Source organism: Lactuca virosa, chromosome 6, assembly GCF_052849685.1.
Source record: "Lactuca virosa cultivar CGN04683 chromosome 6, Lactuca_virosa_CGN04683_v6, whole genome shotgun sequence".
Lineage (NCBI taxonomy): Eukaryota > Viridiplantae > Streptophyta > Magnoliopsida > Asterales > Asteraceae > Lactuca > Lactuca virosa.
In genome coordinates this window covers 251083815-251102821 of record NC_136431.1, presented here as the reverse complement: position 1 = coordinate 251102821, position 19007 = coordinate 251083815, and positions in this window count along the sequence as shown.

Below are 19007 nucleotides of genomic sequence, written 5' to 3'. Positions count from 1 at the left end.
GGTCATATGTTGGAAGTAGATATGAATCAATACTGTCATGGGTTGGTTTGTAGAGGTCCAAGTTGGTGGACAAAGTGGTGCTACAACACTCATGAGTGCCCATAAGTTCTGAGTATTGGATTCAACCCGCGCTCATTTGAATCACTTCATGGATTTTATCACGAGTGATCATGAGACGATAATATCTTATATTCTTCAAACCTAGAGATATGAGTTGTTACTATGAGTTGGTTATACATTGATTGCACGAAAACGCATTGGTAACTCGATGTTATAAAACGTGCCTTTGTGTATGATTCAACAAGTAGTAGAACAAGCCATATGAGTCGAAGTTTATCCATTCCTTTTACCTTCGGGATAAAAGCGATATCTGTGGGCCCCTCGATGATTTAAAGATGATACATGTGAGTGCTTGGCCAAGCCAGGACTGATTTGATTTGTTCAATCAGTCAGTCATCATGAATCGGAAATCGGGAAACAACAAATGGACAGAGAGAATGATTGATAATCCATGTCTCAGTCCATATGATATCTAGAATGGAGGAATATATGATCCCTTATCTAATGGACAAGTCATTGACAAAGGTCAGAGTTCATCGACAAGGTCAGAGTTCGACAGAAGCTTTTGAGAGCTACGATTGCTGATCGGTTCCTGAAGTCATACGCAATAATAGTTTTAGACTTATCCAAGTGGGAGACTGTTGGATTAATGTCTAAGTCCATAACTATAATTGGTAAGACTTGACCCGACCCGGCATGGTCCATTTGGGTTGCATGGCATCATGCATTTGGATAGACTATAATGAGAGAAATAACACTTAAGGTTGGTTAATATATTATAAGTTCTAATATATTAATAAGGTTATTTAATTAGTATTGATCAAGAATTAATTTGGAATTAATTAAGTGATCAAAAGGAGACTAATTAAATATATGGGTTGATTGTGTAAATCATTCATTCTTATATATGTGGGCTTGTGATCCAAGATTCCTTATGTTGGACTAAGTCCATGGGGTGACCCATGGATACTCCATGGAGGTTAAAATCCATGGAGCATAAGGAATGGGTAAAGTTATGAGTTACATGGTGTAACCCTAATAGCCACCATATAAAAGAATCCCATGGCTCAAGAAATCGTGCACTAATGTGTGAGTGTGAGGGCTAGACGATTTCAAGGAGTGTTCAAGTTTCTCTCAAGTTATTCCAAGTGTATTTGGTGTTGTGTGAACCATTTGAGGTGTCACACTTGGGGCACTAGGCACTCAAGCTTCATGAAGACATTCTACATCAAAGAGGTATGTATTCTATCTTGTTATATTTATTATTTTGTATGCTAGATTAGGATAATACCTTGGATGTTCATAATTGTATGTATAATAGAGAAAACATAGATCCAAGGTATTTAGGGTTGCATGTACACTTAGGAGTGTTAGAATGCTCATAACCCAACACTTTCATGGTCGGATTTGGGTGCCGAATACGGCTGGGGCACGTAGCACTCTGATGGAGGAGGCGTATAGATCGAGATTCTCTATCCATCCCGGGGCCACTAAGATGTATTTGGACGTGAAGAGAGACTACTGGTGGCACTATATGAAGAGGGATGTTGCATGGGTAGTAGAGAGGTACTTGACCTTTCGCCGGGTTAAGGCCGAGCACCAGCGTCCGCATGGCAAATTGCAGCCATTAGAGGTTCCCCAGTGGAAGTGGGAACAGATTTCTATGGATTTTATCACCAAATTTCCGAGGACCGCGAGAGGTGTTGATGCAATTTGGGTGATTGTGGATCGGCTGAAGAAGAGCGCTCACTTCCTTGCTATCAGTGAGAGCTCTTCTGCAGAGAGGCCGGCAAAGATATATGTGAGGGAGGTGGTGTCGCGGCATGGAGTGCCGATCTCGATTGTGTCAGACCGGGATGTACGTTTCACTTCCAGGTTCTGGAAAAAGTTCCATGAGGAGTTGGGTACGAGATTGCACTTCAGTACTGCTTACCACCCACAGACGGATGGACAGAGTGAGCGGATGATTCAGACGCTCGAGGACATGCTTCGAGCATTTGTTATGGACTTCGGGGGAAGTTGGGACACATACCTACCTTTGGCTGAGTTTTCTTACAACAACAGCTACCATTGGAGTATAGGTATGCCTCCCTTTGAGCTTTTATATGGGAGGAGGTGTTGAACTCCTATCTGTTGGGGAGAGGTAGGGCAGTGAGTGATGGGTAGCACTTAGATAGTGCTTAAAATGACTGAGCAGATACAGCAGGTCAGACAGAGGTTGATGACAGCCCAGAGCCGCCAGAAGAGTTATGCGGACAGGTGGCGATCCGAGCTCGAGTTCCAGGTTAGAGATTTCGTACTCCTGAAGGTATCTCCTTGGAAAGGAGTGATTCGATTCAGGAAGAGGGGCAAACTGGGGCCCTGATACATTGGTCCTTTCAGGGTGATCGCCAGAGTGGGCAAGGTAGCATACCGTTTAGAGCTACCTGCGGAGTTGAGCCAGATTCATGATACCTTCCACGTATCCCAGTTGAGGAAGTGTATAGCCGATGAGACGGCAACAGTGCCGCTAGAGGATATTCAGGTGGATGCGAGCCTGAATTACATTGAGAGGCCGATCGCGATCTAGGATCGGAAGATTAAGGTTCTGAGGAACAAAGAGGTGCCTCTGGTTCAGGTCCAGTGGCAACATCTGAGAGGGTCCGAGCTGAATTGGGAGCCGGAGGCGGAGATGCGGGAGCAGCATCCAGAGTTGTTTGCAGAGTAAGACTTCGAGGGCGAAGTTTGATTCTAGTGGGGGAGAATTGTAACATCCGGATTTCCAGGTATCATAATTTAAATATTTGTTTTTGAGATGAGAAGAGGGACTCGACGAGTTGACGCCTAAACTCGTCGAGTAGGATCGCGACTTTTGACTCGGATTAATGAATGGACTCGACGAGTCAAAGAGTCGACTCGACGAGTCCGCGCTGTTGGCAGAAACCCTAAATCTTTGGGCCTGAGCCCTATTTAAAGGCACTTATGGCGTTCAATTGCGGCTACCTTTCCAGAAGAGAGAACCCTAGCAAGTTTGAGTGTGTAGAGTGAGAGGAAGAGCTATCTTGAGCTATTTGGTGTGATTTTGCAAAGGAGGAGAAGAGTTCCAGCAAGAAGGACCAGAGGAGGTTGTTGTTCTGAGTTAGTCAAGCAAGGAGCTTCATTCTGAGGTACCAAATCGATCCCCTCTTCTTCCCTATTGTGTAGATTCCATTGTTGGGGTTTGGGCTTGAATCACTTCATCTTTGGGGTCTTGAATGCATCAAATCCCTCTTCCTAGTTGTGTTATAGATCTGGACCTTTCTAGGTCCAGAGAGCCAGAAAGTATGAAGCTTTAGTCGAGTAATCATAGGGTTTTGAAGCTAGGAAGCATTAATAGGGTTTCTATGGTATATAATGCAAGATACACCATGCATGGACACCAAGTTCAGACCTTTACGTGATTTTTGGGTGTTAGAAGGCCAGATCTATAAGTTAGAGAAACAGATCTGACCTCAGAAGGTCACATGAGTAATGCCATGGAGGAAACTCGCCGAGTCCATGAGAGGACTCGACGAGTCGGATCGGGTTGCCCCGCGATTCGTGATCAGTGGTAACCCGCCGAGTGAAAGGTTAACTCGACGAGTTGAGTGAGGCCTTAGGAGGATTCAGAGGACACGCATGGACTCGCCGAGTCACCCGAGTGCACTCGACGAGTCTGGTCAAAGTTGGACCGTTGACTGGAGTTGACATCTGTTGACCTTGGGGGTTTGGTCAAACTGATTCATGAGAGGCCATGGAAGGGTAGAATGGTCTTCTACCCATTCTTTAGAGATGAGAACATGAGGAGAGTATTGATTAGAGATATTAACATTTTGATAGGCGGAGGCTAGGTCGGGGATATCGAGCACGAGAGTTTGCTAGACATCGTATGAGGTGAGTCTTGTCACTATACATTACCTAGAGTGGTATCTATGTGCAGACCGGAGGGTCTTATGTGTTATGTGTATGTTTGAGATTATGTGCATTGTGATATATGTATGCTATGTGTTATATAGACCGGACCGGAGGGTCCAACGACTTACGAGGCCAGAGGGTCCTCGAGTAGACCGGACCGGAGGGTCCAACGAGCTAGACCGGACTGGAGGGTCCAACGAGCTACGGGACTGGAGGGTCCCGCTGAGACACATTGACCGGAGGGTCATACCGAGTCATAGCCTCCAGTGGCTTATGTGCTGTATGTGGTATTTTGGGGAACTCACTAAGCGTTTATGCTTACCGAGTTATGTGATATGTGTTTCAGGTACTAGCGAGGATCGCGGGAAGGCGCCGACATGATTTGTACACACTGACAGAGGATTTTGTATTTGAGATTTTGGGATATGTTTTACCGTGATAACATTTGATACACTTGAGTTGAGATGATTATATGAGATATGTTATGTTTGAAAAATGAAAAAATTTGTTGTGAAAATTTACGTTGTTACAAAAACCCTAATTTTGGGTTTGTTGGTTTGGGCCTATTGGGACCCGCGTTTAGACCAGTGGACTGAAGTTATGACTCATGCCGATTCCGTTGTATGATGGATTAACGGAAAAATGGACTTAATGGGTTAAGTGAGAACGACTAACCCTAATCGTCATTTCATGTGAAACCCTAATTTTGCTTGGGCCTTGAGTTGGGCCTTTCTTTTGGGATTTGGTGATTGGGCTACTGATGGGCCATCCAAGAACAATTATGTGGACTAGAATATTTAGATGGGCTTTGGGGTAAAGCCCATAAGAGGATTTGGGCCCAATTTGGAAAATTGGGCCATAGTGGAGCCATTAGTGGACCGTTGTGGGCCTATTTGGTATTGGGACTTGGTGGGCCCAATGGGATTGAGTTATTTATGGGCCGGATTAGTGGACCATATTTAGACTTAATATGTGAAGGTTTGATCTTAGATCCTAATGAGATTAATTGTGGGATTGACTCAGTGTTAGATGTCGGAGTACAGCATCAACATTTATAGGATCTGTCCGCCATCCGAGGTGAGTCTTCTCACTATACTTACCTTGAGTGGTAACCTATGTGTGACTAGAGGGTCTTATGTGCATATACTATGTATTGAGATATCCTGCTATTTGCCTTTGTGATATGTATGATGTGTATTATATTGAGTTGCTGAGTTGAGGGACCGGAGGGTCCATCTGAGTTGTGGGGCCAGAGGGTCCCACTGAGACACATATGACCATAGGGTCTTATCTGAGTATAGCCATGAGAGGCTGATGAGATATGAGTGGTATTTTGGGGAACTCACTAAGCTTCGTGCTTACCGTGTTATGTGATATGTGTTTCAGGTACTTCTCAGAGTCGCGGGAAGGCGTCGGCTTGATTGTACACCCGAGATAAAGAGTTATGTTTTGGAGGATCCTGGATTATTAATCAAACAATTATGGAGTTGTGTTTTGTTAATTTGATAATTGGGATTTTTGTGAAATGTATTATGAGGATTTTGTGATTTAAAAATGAAAAATTTGTTTGAAAATTTACGTTGTTACACGTGTACTTGAAGAAAGCTTTGATGTCACTTTTGATGATAATTTTGTTCGGAACTTAGATCCAACTCATGTTACAACTCACATCATGGAGTCTCATGCTCTACCTCATGGGTCTCCTAATCCCCAAATTATCCCTGAAGTCGACTTTGAAAGCCTGTTCGGACCATTAGAAACTGATATTGACTCGGAATCTCGATCAAGACCGTTCTCATCATTTGAAGCTCCAATTTATCAAAATGTCTCTAGTCCGACACCCTCATTTCCTCCATTTTATTCCAATCCATTTCAACCTTCTCAAGTTGAGGGGGAGAATAGTCATCCAACCCTCGAATCAAATGTTGATGGATTTCAAGATGCAGTAGATCAATTCGTTGAATTTGATCCCATTCCGAACAACAACGAAGACAATGATAACTTCTTTGACTTTCCGAACAATGACGACATCGACATATCTAATTCATAAGTTCAGGGGGAGCATCATCCTCAAATTCAAACTATTCAGGGGGAGAAACACAACCCCATTGTTGATATCAGATCATCCGGTGCACAAGAACTTCCGAGATTGCACATCTGGACAAAGCATCATCCTCCAAATCAAGTCAATGTAAATCTCAACACTGGTGTTCAAACTTGCTCTACTACCAACATTCAAAATGAGTGCCACTTCTCAGCATTCATATCAACGGTTGAACCAAAATCCATCAAGGAAGCTTGATAACATGCTGATTGGATTACATCCATGCAAGAAGAATTAGCAGAATTTGACAGAAATCATGTGGAATGTTGTCCCTCCTCCTCAGGATCACCCTATTGTTGGCACAAGATGCATCTTCCAAAACAAACTTGATGAAGCCAGAGTTATAATAAAAAAGAAAGCGATATTGGTGGCCAAAGGATTTACTCAGATCGAAGGACTCGACTACGACGAGACTTTTGCTCCTGTTGCTCGTCTTGAAGCCATATGAATCTTTCTCGTTTATGCATCTCTCAAAGGCTTTAAATTTTACCAAATGGACGTTAGAAGTGCCTTTCTCAATGGTGAACTTGATATCGAAGTGTATCTTCAACAACCCCCTGGTTTTGTAAATCTTTCATATCCAAACTACTGTTACAAACTTCAAAAAGTTGTTTATGGCCTCAAGCAAGCTCCACACGCCTGGTACGAGACTCTCACTGATTTTCTAAAGCGTTCCGATTTTCAAATAGGAATTCTTGATCCTACCTTATTCCGAAGATCGAATGGAAATCATCCCATGTTTGTCTAAATATATGTTGACGACATCGTCTTTGGATCCACGTATTCAATGATGGTTGTTGATTTCGCAAAATTAATGGTTAGTCGGTTCCAAATGAGCATGAATCATGAATTAAGTTTCTTCCTCGGACTTCAAGTCAAGCAGATCAACAGAGGAATCTTTATTCATCAAGAGAAATACATTTTCGAACTTCTGAAAAAGTATTCAATCGACACTTGTGCATCTGTAAAGGTTCCAATGGGTTTCAGACACAAGATCTTCTCAGACCCATCAGGTGTTGCTGTTGATCATAAGAAGTATAAGGGAATAATTGGATCGCTACTCTACCTTACTTCAAGTCATATGGACATCATGTTCTCTACATGCCTTTATGCTAGATTCCAGGTTAATCTGAAGATGTCTCATCTTCTGGCTGTCAAGCAAATTTTCCGATATCTCAAAGGAATAAATAACCTCAGAATTTGGTATCTGGAAAATGAAAGTTTCCTTCTTCAAGCATATTCCGACTCAAACTATGCATGTCTTCAACAGGATAGAAAGTGCACTTCTGTAGGTTGTTAAATTTTGGGTGGAAGATTGGTTAGTTGGTTATCCACGAAATAGAACTGTATTGATCTCTCAACAGCCGAAACAGAATACATCGCTGCTGCAAGCTGCACGTCACAAGTTCTTTGGATGAAATCTCAGCTTCTGGACTATAGTTATCGATTTCAATAGATTCCAATCTATTGTGACTCTCAAATTGCAATCTCAATTTCTCACAGTCCAATCCAGTACTCCATGACTAAGCACATTGATATTCGATACCATTTCATTAAAGATCATGTTTTAAAAGGAAACATCGAACACATTTTTGTTCCATATGATGATGAAATTGCTGATGTCTTTACTAATGCATTAGACGAAACCAAATTTAACGAATTTCTGAACAAAATGGAAATGATGATGCCTGATCCATAATTCTTCCAAGAGGCTTGTACTCTTTAATGGAAATTTTAGAAAGTAAAATAATTTCGAAGTCAAATTCGTTTCTCCACAGAATTGTTTCCTCTCCGAAAATATAGGATCATCTTATCTATATTTTTGTCTAACCTCTTCTTCTAGTTTTTAAGTTGTTCAGCTTTCCTCATCACTTGAAGTTCTGACCGATATAGTTACATCAGAGTACTTGCAATCATCCCATCTCGTAGTTTTTGTCAAAAACAAGTGTATTATGAAGTTCATCTCGGAATTCAAATCTGAAACGGTAATGTGAGGTCATCTCTTATCTTCTTCCGAGATCTGTTCCTTCAATTCTCGGAATCTCAAATCTTTTGAAACTGGTCCTCTAAGATCATCATGCATTTTTACCTCTGATATTCAAATTGAGACTGAGCCATCTTGAACTCTATATTATGTATTAATGATGTGTTCATATTATTTCCAAAGTATCTTATGACATCTCATCTCGGTTATCATTAAAGCTTTTATTCCGAAACGTTTTTAATTTATATATTAACAGTAATTTTTCTTCATGATTATCCTTTTAATTCTCAATAAACGTGCTTTGGCACAAGTTCCAATAAATCGCATTACAAAATCAGAACTGAAACGACGATTTTCCCTTTGGAACAAACAAACGTCCCATCTTTTGTGTGCTACAGTTGTTTAGGGTGCCATTTTCGGAAATGCATTTAATGCAGCCCATTTCGTATTCGGGTGTCATCATTACCTTCTTCGACCCGACCCGAAATATCCAGCCTATTAAAGGATTTTGAATCCTAGCTGTTCCCACTTTTCACGTTTGTTATCGTCTTCCTAAAGCCTTTCTCTATGTACTATGTTCTTCGAGCTCTCAAACATTCATCAATGGCGTCCTCTCAAGCAGTTTCTAAAACCTCCAAGAAGAAATCCTCTAAGGGATCCACCTCATCTTCCTCAACCGAGTTTATACTCAGAGAAACCACTCAGCTCTTTTCGCATGATCCAATGGATTATGATGAATCCATTCGAGTAATGATCGAGTTCATCTCTAAACATCCTATTGCAGTTCTTCTCACAAAAATCCAAAACCCTAACCTTCCTCTTCGTATTCTTCAAAAAGATTTTGAAAGGATCAAGATTGAAAATGATGTTCTGGAAGTAAAGATCGTCGATGATATGTTCCTATTCACAAAAGTACTTTCCTTAAGGAAATCGGCATTCCAGAAAACCCCAAGGGGTTTCGTGTTCAAGAACCCATGACTGAAGAGTTTCAGACGTTTCTTAATCAAATCGGGTATAATGGAGAATTCAAGGCCAAGGAATTTAAGAAATATGCAGTTACCGGGTTATGGATCGTCCTGATGCATCTCATCCTCCATGGATTGTCCGGCAAGCATGGTGGCACAGACACCATGAGCAAGGACTGGTTGTACGTTGTGTACAACATCTTCTCCGAAAGAAACAATGTTATTGATCTGACCGAGGTGCTCTGGCAGGACTTTCGGAAGTTCGCCATCAAAAGGAAGCCAAACGAGATATCCAGTCCGAGAGTTTGAGCTCTGACTCTGCAACACCTTTACCTTGAGTAACATGAAGCCATTCCTCTCAATTCCGACATTAAAGAGGTATGTTGCTCATTCAAAGCCATTAAAACTTACAGGTTACCGAACCAATCCCTTTTTGGACCTATCAGGAAATTGCAAATTCATATGTTAGCTACTGTTCCATCCGAAGCACCATATATCAAACATCATCTTGATACTTCGGTTGTGTACAACCCAACACAATCTACCCCAGTCTCAGAGGGTCAGCCCTCAGATATGACCAAACCAGTTTCTACTGGTGGTCGTAAGAAGAAAATGGAAAAGCGAAAGGCATCTCCCTCAAAAGTCTGAACCAAAAAGTGAACCAAAGCCAGTGGATCCTCTCAACAGGATTCATTGATTGTCATTCGATGTGACTCTGAATCACCACCTACCCCTCCTATCCACTCTTGTGAAGTACCCGTCGGGGTTTCACTATCAGATACACACACTCACGGGGAGTCTGCATATAATCTACCCCCATCTTCCTAAAAAGATGGTGCTAGTATTGAAAATAGTCCCTTGAAGCCCCCTAGGACACACCCACGAGTCTTTTAGGAAATTTCATTCGATTTTACACAAGCATAATCAGGGGTTCATGCCTCTGATTCTAAGCTTTCCGAAGCTGGAGCAGTCTCTCCTACTTCGAAAGCCTCAACCGGTTTCATACCTGCTTCAGGTAAAGGACGATTGGATATTTTTGACAAAGAATGATTTGATTTTGTTGACAGGGCTCATTCTAGACATTCAGAGCTAACAAGAGCACAAGTGGAGTATACGCTTATCTCTATGCGTCAAAGAGTTCTTAAAATTCGTCTTCCATTCACTTTTCCATCCGATGAAGAGACTGATCAGGTGTTCCATCCTTCCGAAGAAGCTCAGCAAACCGCTACAGGAGATGTTCCCGATCCTACAATTGTTTCGGATGATCCTTCTTCGACGTTTACAAGCGAAGAAATGCCTAAGTTACTTACCGATGAGGATCTCTCGGAGGATGTAATGTTGGAAGATGACATCACATCAGTTGGTGCTATTCCGATCCTCACATCCTTTAACAAGTTACAAAATCCCTCCTCCTCCAAACCAACTTATGATTTTGGTATTTTCTCCTCCTCCGAGGAATCCGAAGAAGAAAAAGAAGTAGATGTTGAAGCCAACAAGCAATCCTCTCATGTTATCTTGGAAAACAATAAGGCAACGAGGATCACGCCAATCCTGCTGATAGTCCCGAGCCTTCCGAAGCTCAAGATGATGCTAATGATGATGACGATGATAAGAAGTCTGAGAGTTCTACCTCGGACATAAGATCTTCAAATGAAAACATTGCAGATCGTTTTACATTGTTAAAACTCCGAGACAATATTGCGTCTGCTGTCTCCAAAGTTGACTCCCTCGACAGGACAATCGCAGGCCTTGATTCCAAGATTGATCAGAAGGTTACAAGTCTCGTTTCCAAGCTAGAGCTCATTCTCAAATCTCTTTCCAAGATCAAAGATGTTTCCCCCCTTCGAACTCGATCACACCAATCAACTTGACCAACTCATTTCCCTTTAGTTCAAGCATACTCTTGAAGAATTCGAAAAGAAGTATAATGACAGCCTCCATCATCACATCTCCTCCACCACCACTATGCTCAACATTCATGACGACATGATCAATGCTACCAATGAACTCATAAAGCGGACTCATGTTCGTCATGAAAAAACAACTCAGAGACTGGAAAAGGAGATTCGAAAAAAGGATGCCATGAATATGATAATGCAAGAGGTTCTTATCAAGCTGATCTATGCCGCTTTGAATGTTGTTGATGTTCCGAACAAACAAGTTCGATGAGATGCTCGTGATTATTGATGTAACATTTTCCCATCTTAAAGCTCAAGGTCCTACAGCCGAGGCTTATGATGCTCTCTCCAAACAGATCAACATGAGCTTTCAAATAGTGTTCAAAAGGTTGAGTGAACTTCAAAGTGAAACCAGACTTGCATTGGATGCAGGGCCTTCCAATGAAGGAGGGGGATAAGGAGTTAGTGAATGAGAAATACAGATTTAATGGAAACCTGTCTCGGAGTTTGTGCTCCGAGATGAATCATTTGATGAAGAAATACTCGAGGTTGAGACTATTGAACCTCTTGAGTTCGGTGATGAAGAAGATGAAGATCGGGTTGAAAATGGGATTTTAGGAATTCAAGCTATCAGGGAACAACCTGTGAAGGTCCTTTCTGATGCTGAAAAGCTGAAATGGTCTTCGGTTACGTGGTCATCATCTTTAGCCGAAACGTTCAGACGAAGTCGAGATATGGAAAAAATTAAGACCAAACTAACTGTCGACACATTCCAAGCAACTCAATCTATGCTTCCACCAATCCCTGATTTGAGGATCGCTCAAATCGATGTAGGTTCTCCAAACCGGAAACCTGATGATCTCCCTGAAGAGCCTCTGATTCCTCCTTCACTGGAATTTTTCATCACCGAATCCGGTCAACAAATCATTTATGGCATGAACGAAACTCCACAAGACAAAGGCAAACAGATTGCTACCAAATCGGTCAGCCCAATGAAGACGTTGAAAATTTTTGAGGGTTGGTCTTAAGATCAGATGAATCAATCTTTGGATGAAAGCATCCGGATTCAAGCACTGAAAGACAATCTGAATCCTATGTTGGGCATATATCCTCTTTTCCGAGAAGGAATTATTCATGACATACACTTTGTACCCTTCATGTATTATGATCTTCCGACACAGGATGCCGATCAACTTGACCTACCAATCTCCTCACGGTCACTTCTATATCAAGTATGCTCCTCTTTATCCGAATGATGATCCTCAATTAATCATCAAAATAGAGCGTGAGAGATTGAGAACCTTTAACTCCGTCAACGCACGATCCCAAAAGGAAGTGTGGTCTCGGAAGAGGATTACCAAGATCATTCGATATGGTAACAAGGTTCAGAGCAAGTTTGATCTTAACTGTATGATGTACAGATATTATGTCTCTCAAAACAAAGAATCAACCATCACCATCACAGATGCCGACTTTCCCTCAGTCAATCCAAATGACATTATCACCATTTTTGCTCACTTTCGAGATCGCCAATCAAGTGACACGAGCATCAGAGCTTACAGTGTTGCAATCAATTTCTTAAAGAACTATATTGCTGAATTATGCAGGTCCGATATTAAATTTGCTCACCTGTTCAGAACCAAGAATGTTTTGGCAAAAATCACTACCGAACTCCCTGAAGCATAGATATTGGCAGAAGGCCCCATTGAAGAATCGAAACTCGTCTATGTCTATCTCAAAAGGAAGACTAACCAAAAAGAACTCTTTCGAGTTCTTGACAAACATCTTGTTCCGACAAAGATCCTTCAGAAGTTCATTTCCAATGCTACAAAAAGTGATTCTCCTGAGCATGTTAAGAAGAAGTTCATCGAACATCCCAAGTGGTACTTAGAAGTCCGAAGTTAGCTTGAAAGTGCCTATCTATTTGTGTTTGATGAAGCCAAGTGAGGAGTTGTTTGATTTCTAAGTTCACTTAGAGGGAGATTGTTGATACATGAAAGTGAACCTCTAACAATCTGAAGCGAAACCAGAACGGAAGTCCAAGTGCATTTCGAGATGTGAAGGGTTCCGAAGTCAAGTTTCTTCCGAAATGAAGACTTATCTGACACATTCCTAGTTTTCAGTGTTATTGAGTCTGTACAAGCGTTTAATTCTTCTTGTCGTTTAGTACTTGTTTGATTATACAGTTCATGGGACAAAATCGAGTAAATCCTTTGTGTCAGCTTTTCGACTTCTCAGATTTACATTCTCCATGCAAGTATTATATTTTTTCTTTTTATTTCTCCTTGGGTATTTAAGTAGATGCGTTTTCCATGGATTGTAACCTTTTTAAGAGCAATATTCTCTTTCACATCAAATACTAATTATCTTGCAAGTCAAATCACTTTCTCCATCATTCTCATCGTTCTTAAGTTATCTTTACTTTGTTCGTACTCATTTTATCGTACTTGAATATTTTGTTGAATACTTTGTTGATCTTTTCACTTCGAAACAAGACTGGTTTACCAAACTTGACTGGACCAAAATATTAGCATCAGACATTGATCTTATGTTAATTCAAGGTTTGAGTTTTCAAATATTGTATGCGCCCTAAGTCTTGCACTTTCAATCTCTTCTCTTTGTATCTCTCTCTCTCTCTCTCTCTCTCTCTCTCTCTCCCTCCCTCTCTATTTATATATCTATATCCATCTCTCTCTCCCTCTCCCCATCTCCAGTTTCATCTCTTTCTCGCCCAAGAAAATCTCTAGAAAACCTCTAGAAACCCTCTAGAAACCGTCCCATCTATGGGAGGTTCTATAATTGGTCAATGTTAAACTTTTGAACATTGTCACCTTTAGTCCTTCCAATTTTAATTAATCCAATTAATCCCAAAATTAATTCTAATTAGTTTTTGATTAATTTTTAATTAAACAATACTATTTCTAATTAATATATTATTCTCATAATATATTAATAAATCATTTATTTTGATTTCTAATTAATTTATTAATCATATAATAAATTAATAAATTAGTTTCTCTCTCCAAAAAGCATTCCAGTCAATTACTAGGTTTGAGGGCAACCCAAAAGGACTTTGCTAATAATTCAAGATTATACTAATTTAGTTATTGGCTTAGACACCTAATCCAACAGTCTGGATAAGTCTAAAACTAAATTACAAGTATAACTTCTAAATGAAATAGCAAAGGGTGGTTTCCAAAGCAACTGCCAAACTCTGATCCGATCAGATATTTGTCCTTAGATAAGTGATGAAATATTCCTCCGTTCTTCAAGATATCGTATGTATATGAGACATGGATTAGAATCAATCTCATTATCCAAAATTTTGTTTCCCGATTTCCTGATTTGTGATGACGTCATAAGACTTCTAATTGGACACATCAATTTGGTCCTGCCTGGGCCGAACACGATAAGTCAACACCAAATCACCGATTGGCCCACTATCGCTTTTCCTGTTAGGACAAAATGAAGGAATAAACTTTAAATCATATGCTTGTATCCTTTACTCACCAAATCATACTTGACACTATATTTTATAACATCAAGTTACTGATGCGTTTTCGCAATACCAATGTACAACCGACTTGTAAATTACAACTCATATATCTTCGCTTCAAGACTATAAGATATTATTGTCTCAGAAGTAGTTGTGATAGAATCCATGAAGTAATTCTCTAAGCATTGGTTTATGCAATACTTAAATCTCCATTTTCTAAGTACTCATGAATGTTGTAGCAACACAATTGCTATGTCTAAACTCCTTAGACAATCTACAGTCCAATACATGATAGTATTTATTCACTACTTACTTCCTAAAGTATGAGCAATTGTGGAGCTTCGAATAATCAAATTATTCATGAAGTAAAACATGCAAAGTGAAACATAATAATAAAACTAATTAACTATTGTATCAAAACTATTGAATATAAATAATATCTATTATTAATCACCATAGTAATTACGACTTTATTCATTACATAACGTTTCGAGTAATCAACTAACTACTTGAATCAAACATCAGTCATGCCATGTTATGAACATGCATACTATGTCTCTCTATGGCCCTTCCTTTGTGAACAGAACAACTGGACATTATTCCAATGATGCTCATTTCACAATTTCGAATTCTTATCACTATCCAAGATGTGATAGAATTCCAACTTAACGTGCATTAATCTCATGTGATATCAAGATTTCATAGTCCTAAAGACCGAGTTTTTGATATTACAGAGTGTCCCATTGGAATTTTGTTACTAGAAACAATTCCATGGTAATGAAAGTTCAAATTCAAGGTACACTCCTTGAACACTTATCTTGTATTAAAGTTTCCAACTCACATATAGATTTTTCAACCATCTCCTATTATGAAAACATTTCCATATTTCCATATGACCATTAATTCTGATCAAGAACCATCTCAATATAGAATCATGTCACTATGGTCCATCCAAATTAATATCATACTCCTAACTGTCCATAAGCAACCAGTCTTTTGGTATAACCTTAGAATTTTCTGGATAGTTGTTTAATAACTTTAGTCACACACAAAATTCTAGCCTTTTTCTCATAATATTCTGAGCATTTGAAAAATTAGAATAAGTGAATATTATAGCATATGTAATAAATCCTATATCTGATGCATATGGGACTCGATTCATTATACCTTATATAAGGATATGATATTTGTTCAATATCTTGCTATAATATTTCCATATATGGAATTTCCTATGTTGAACCATTTCAACACAATATTCATATATGTCTATGACTAAATTCTATTAAACTATCCGATCTAAACTTTTAGATTCGAAACAAAGTATAAGTGCCCTCTCCCTTAAGTCTACTATAGCGAAACAATTCTCAAACTTTACAATTTTCAAATTGAAAACTTTGTTTCCTACGAACAGTATTGTCAACATGCAATACTAGCATAACAATTATGCTCCCACTAGCTTTGATATGTACCCAGAAATCAATTGGACTTCTAGAAATCAATACTCTTGACTTTCTTACTGAAGTACAGATTTCTGTTACGCGATGCTTCGATAATTCTCCAAATAGACCTCTTAAGCTTATACACCTTAACTGGATAGCATATGTGTGTGTTTAAACCCTTTCAAAACTTATAGATACATCTCTTGAAAGTTCAAACAATTCCTTTCCATTCCTCATAATTCGAAATATGAAGAGGGATGTCGTAATCATATTGTGAATTTTAGAATGCAATTAACACAACCAATATCCATATTGATCTTTTTCAGATCTCTAAAATCTACTAGCGAAAGTATTTCCTCATAATCATTCTCATGAATTAGAGCGAAACCTTTGCCACCTAGATTTTATGGTGCATATGTCCTCATCCATGTGAATCTATCATTTCCAAACTACAATCATAAGACAAGGTTTAGGACAAAACCAAATTCAAATTCAGCTTTCCTTCATGGACTAAACGCCGCTATTCAAAATTTCTTGCCCTCTGGTAGCACAAGGGCCTACCAGTGCTTCCATGTTGTTAGCAGATCATCCGTATTGATCAATGTACTTTCACTAACAAAATAGATTTTGCTTTTGCAGTTAAATGAAAACATAGAACTCATAAGCATTGTGAACTCAAATTGAAGTGCACACAAATAAGAATATGTCAACCAAACACGATAGCTTATTAACCTCAGGTCACGTGCTAGTGATAACTAAAAGGTTTATTGTCGGATGACTTTTAAAACTCTCAAGATAAATACGACTCCTACTGAATTCTTGATTTCAAGGAACATTCCTTGAAGAGCTAAAACAAATATTCAAAAGTACGTGTGGATTCTCGACAAGAAAACACTTCACAGAATAGGTCTTAGTTTATCTTTTGTTTCTCGATTAACAAAAACATCACAACTCCAATTCTATATGTGCTAGACTAAGAAAACATTTTTAACTCCACATATTTCGAGGTATTTTCAACCTTCTTAGTTTGAAAAGAGTTTCAATATATGATTCATATTTACTAGAGCATGGCTCTACAACTTGATTTGGAATGAAGTATGACTTATCTCTTGATCGAACTATTTCCAACAATATCCGATTCCTCGTCTTAGTCATACAATTGCACTAAGATATTTTTCGGGGATCAATTGTGATATAAATCCACAATCGCTAATATGATCATAAAACTTGATACTAAAGCATTCTCCTTTCTTCTCAGATTGGAGAATCTTTTATCTTTCTGCCTAATAGATTCTTCTTATTCGTTCTACTACTCTTTGAATTCTTTCAAAGTATCAGAACTATGCTTAATCTTATAAACACAACCATATTTACTGAAGCATTAGTAAATCATAACAAATAGAGTTATCGTCCTTTGTGGTGGATCTGCATAGTCCATATGAACATGTATTAGATCCATCAGTCCTCCACTCGCCTCACATAAACAGGTGATCAATGAATTAGTTATAATTTTCCAATGAACCACATTCTCATACACTATACAATACGACTTGTACAACACCAAGTATTTGTCCAGTTGGTGATAAGATATCTTTTCACTTGGTCAATTATGGCAATACCACATGCGATATAATAAGAATTAAATCCACAATTAATATTGCTAATATTAGAAACATAACCAACACTTTCATAAAAGCCATTGCAAGGAAATATAAATTAAAACAACCAAATAAACTAAAGTTTCACTTTTATTGAAAATAAACGGAAAGTTGGAACTTGTCCTTACATGTAACGTCCCAAAAATTATAAGGTAAAATTTTCATTTTTAATTCAACCATAAACACCATTTATCCATTTCAATCATTCAAAAGTATATCAGAGTAAAAACAGTAATCAGATTAAAATCCCAAAATCATAAAGTTATAGAAACATGGGTGGATGCACTGTGATTAAGTCGGTCCCTTCCCTTTCGAACTGAAAGTACCTGAAACCATAACCATAAAACTATAAGAACAAAGCTTAGTGAGTTGCCCAAGATACCACATACCATACATATCACTGGTCCTATCCTGCATATTGGGCCCAACCCACTATAATGGGCCTAGCCTTCCAAATCAATGGGCCCAACCCAACATACAAATGCAAGAGTCACAGAGACAACTATAATCCTACATAACAAACATTAGGCCTTGCCCTTCCTGATCCATGGGCCAAGCCCAACATTCAAATGGGCCGAGACCAACTTACCATGCAAGAGTCACAAAGACAACTTAGCATAACAAATCCTAGTGAGCCAAGATTAGTGCCTGCGACCCACGCGTACAGTGATGAGACTCACCTCAATCCAAGATAACCGAAACACACGTACTGCTGCAACCAAGATCCTCACACTGAGCATAACCAAATTAACCACAGTCAATAATTAAGACCAATTTCCCAAAATCCAAGGTCTAATCCATATTTTATCCTTCCAATGGGTAAAAGACCATTTTACCCTTCTCATATCTGATCCAATAACCCATGGCCCAAACTCCGAAAAGACCCAAGGCCCAAAAGGAGTATCTTTGGAGTACGCCTCGCGTATTGCTCGTCGATGCATGATGTACAACCCGCCAAAAGCCTGAAAACGGGGAATCTATGAATTACGCTGAGCGTACGCATTTGTTCGCCCGGCGTACTCACCAGAGGACCAAAACTCTCAATTATCGTTATGTGCTCATGTTTCTAAACGTTTAATTACGTGCTTAGGTTTCTAAACATTTAATTACGGTATTAGAACTGGCATGTAACTTTACGGAGTGATAAGGAGATTTATACGTCTATCGTAAATAAAGCTTTACCTATCTTAATTCTCGTCACTACACACCGAACGCCTGATTTAGTGTATAGATTGACATGGTGAGAACTCGAAGCGGATTAGGAAACGGTAATCAGCATCCTGAGCCACGACTAATTAAGGATGCACCAGAGGTAGTAGCTGCACCCGAACCTATCATGTTGGCAATGATACATGCGATGTTGCATCGTCATATGGAAGAGACAAGGCGTCTACTTCAACAGAATAGGGATGAACCTATTATGCAACCCGAACTGAATGAAGAACTGTCATAGGAGGGAAATTACAGTTGTACTGTGAGTCAAGTTGAACC